The sequence below is a fragment of the Calidris pugnax genome, unplaced genomic scaffold (assembly GCF_001431845.1).
Source record: "Calidris pugnax isolate Ruff unplaced genomic scaffold, ASM143184v1 scaffold51, whole genome shotgun sequence".
NCBI classification, from domain to species: domain Eukaryota; kingdom Metazoa; phylum Chordata; class Aves; order Charadriiformes; family Scolopacidae; genus Calidris; species Calidris pugnax.
In genome coordinates this window covers 7,826,272-7,829,519 of record NW_015090797.1, presented here as the reverse complement: position 1 = coordinate 7,829,519, position 3,248 = coordinate 7,826,272, and the positions used below count along the sequence as shown (strand labels likewise).

The 3,248-nt window shown below is 49.2% G+C and overlaps 1 protein-coding gene across 1 annotated transcript in view; it reads right to left on the bottom strand.

The window, feature by feature from the left end:
- RGS20 (regulator of G-protein signaling 20) overlaps positions 1 to 3,248 on the bottom strand; it is a 28,788-nt gene that overhangs the window by 24,958 nt on the left and 582 nt on the right. The gene's annotated exons all lie outside the window — the stretch shown is intronic.

The following is a 3,248-nucleotide window of genomic DNA, read 5'->3' as shown; positions in this document are numbered from 1 at the left end:
ACCTTATTGCTCTCTACAACTACCTGAAAGGAGGGTGTAGAGAAGAGGGGTTGGTCTCTTCTCCCAAGTCACAGGCGACAGGACAAGAAGAAACAGCCCCGAGTTGCGCCAGGGGAGGTTCAGATTGGATATCAGGAAAAATGTTTACACCGAAAGGGTTCTCAGCCATTGGAATGGGCTGCCCAGGGAGGTGGTTGAGGCACCATCCCTGGAGGTGTTCAAAAGACGGGTTGATGTAGTGCTGGGGGACATGGTTTAATGATGGGGTTTTTTGTCAGAGTTCGGTTGATGGTTGGACTAGACGATCTTGAAGGTCCCTTCCAACCTAGATGACTCTATGATTCTAAGACAGAGGCGAGCAGCGAGGAGACCAGCAGCCACGCAGAATAAAGCAGCTTCTTATGTCACTGCTGTGCCCGAGTCTGTCAAAAGCTGAAGCGGATAAAATTGCAGGACAGAGCAGTATCCTTCTAAGAGTTTAAATGACAATTCTGGGATGCTTTCATGTAAAATGCCCAGAAATTGAGTGCCTTTACCTGTTGTATTTAATTTATTTTCTCCGAGGAGCTGGGTTCATCTCTCCAGATTAAAGCATCGCTTTACATTTCAAAAGGAATGGTTGAAAATGTACCACACCCACGGAGTAACAGGTAATGGTGCCTTGATCATGGCACCTCTAACTGAGGTCTTTTTCTACCTAGAGCTTAGATGTTTTCTGCTCCTTATTCTTTGCTATTCAGTGCTGCGCATTCGCCCGCCAGATCAGCCCGCTCTCTGCAAGAACACCTCCTGCACTGAAGCATTTTTCCGAGTAAAATCAGACTTTCTTGTTAAGAAACACAGTTCCTCGGGGTTTCAGTGGGATTTCTGTGTGTTCAGAGGGATGCCCTGTATCTCCTCTGAGAGCATTGTGAAGAACTGTTTCTTTACTTTGGATTTTACCACCAAGAAGAGACTTCACCGAAAATGTTACTCTAAAGTGCAATTAGCAGGGATGCTCTCTCATTATTTCGGCTGCAATATGGGAAAGATGTGAGAGAATTTTTTACCAGTTGCATAGAAAAAGCAGTAAATGCAGCAGGCTGCTTGGCTCCGGGGGTTTTTGTGGGTGCTGTGACAGTGGATGAGCACGGATGCGAGCGTGGCCGTAACTCCATCCCGTGCCGAGTTCCCTTCACGAACCAGCTCATTGCAAACCCCAATTAAGTCCAATCAGCGTCAAGTCCTTCTCCTACACCCTGCACAGCCTGTCGGCATCCCGTGCCGTGTCCCCCCTCCACGGGTGGACATAGTTCACACCGGCTCATCACCTGTCTCACAGGCAAAACCAAACAAAGAGAAAGCCCAGGCTTCTCCAACGTTGAGCAGTTCTCCCCCTGCTTCAGCCCTGCTCCAGCTGGCTTTATTGTCAGAGGAAGTGTTTGCTTCTAGTTATTTTTATGCAGCTGGCTTTACAAAAAATAATAATAAAAATATTCATTCAGCCTAATATTTTACACTCCTCTTTACTATGTGAAACCGGTACCCGCAGCAGACCGCTCCGCTCGCTCCCGTCCTCTCCTACTGGAGGAGAGGGAGCCTGGTTGCATCGTGCTTAATTATGAATGGTCTCCAGAAAGCCCATGTCACTGTACTACGAAGTGAGTCACATCACACAGAAGCTGTGACAAGTCTGGCCGGGCAGGGGAGTCACATGGCGCTGGATTGCTGGGTGACTCATTTCGCATCCTAACGCGGTGCCGAGATGTGACTCACACCCAGCCCTGCCAGGGGCTGACTGACATGGTACTGGTCCCAAAGCTGGTGTTGAATGGGGGTGACTCAGCCCGGAGTGCATTCAGTACTGATTCACCTTCCCTTCCCTATCCACTCGCTCCGGATTGTACTACACACTGGCAGGAACCAGGCTGTGGGGCAGCTGCCCTCTGCCCCATGAGCTCGGCTCTAGTGCCAAGGGCAGCCAGGAGAAGTATAACCCAAAGTAGGGTCAGCATTTAACTTATCACATTGTCATTTCGGTCATGACACCTGCTGGGCTTCACCCAGCTATGACGAATTTTGAAAGATGCCTCTAAAGTGAAGACTCAGGAGCCTTTAGCTAAGAATACTCTGCTGCTTCTGAACGCCAGGAGCCTGTCCGAGACCTGTTGCCTCCTTGGGATAACTTTTAGCAAGGAAAAGAGGGGATGAATTCTTTCTGGTGGCTATGACGAATTTTGAAAGATGCCTCTAAAGTGAAGACTCAGGAGCCTTTAGCTAAGAATACTCTGCTGCTTCTGAACGCCAGGAGCCTGTCCGAGACCTGTTGCCTCCTTGGGATAACTTTTAGTGAGGAAAAGAGGGGATGAATTTTTTCTGGTACTTTGCCCAAGCTTCAGGTTCATCAACTTGTGTGACCTGGGCTCTGAGGGAAACACACAAACCTTGTATTCTGACACCTCCTTTCTGGGACTTTAAGCTGAGCCCTCAAAAATCACTACTCACTACTCACAGGGGTGTGTTAACAGCCAAGGCGATGCTTCCAGGATTATTTAGGACCCAGAGTAAAGATATTAAAATCCATATCGACGGGTGGGAGGGTGGATAAGAAATTAAAGGGGAAATAAAGTAACGGTTCTCTCATCTCAGAGCATTTTATAATAGATAGCGCTGCCTCTACATTCACTTGAACATGCTCTTAGTTGAGAAAGATGTTTCTAATTTTAACACGATGCTCCGAATTTTAACCTGACCACATCTAGGACTCTCCTGGCTTCATAGTGATTCCGTTGCTCCGTTAGTGGTTACTGGTTTTTGGTCCTGCAGCCCCGCAGCAGCGTGACTGGCACCACAGTACGTAGCCCCGTGGAGCTCATGCTGATGTTGTGTTTGTGCAACGGGCACCGACGGCACCGGGAGATCCCTCACCCCCACATCCCACCGGCGGCACCGCACCAAAAGTTTTCACCTTACATTTTTCAACAGCGAAACCGAAATACGGGACCGGTTGCATCAGGTAATTTACATGGGTAATAAACGACTGTAATTCATCATCCTATTTCACTTTCTGCAGTCGTGCCTCATTTTCACTACCTGTTTTTTCTTCCCTATCGCCGTTAACTAACGGCAGAGCCGAGGAAGAGCTCTTCCTCCCACCCGAGGACGCGCGGCTGATACTGGGAGAGCCTCCGTGGGAGCCCCCCCGCTTGTTGCTACTCATCTCCATAACTTTGGGGGAGCCGAGGGCCCCGAGAACGGCCGGGGGGGGG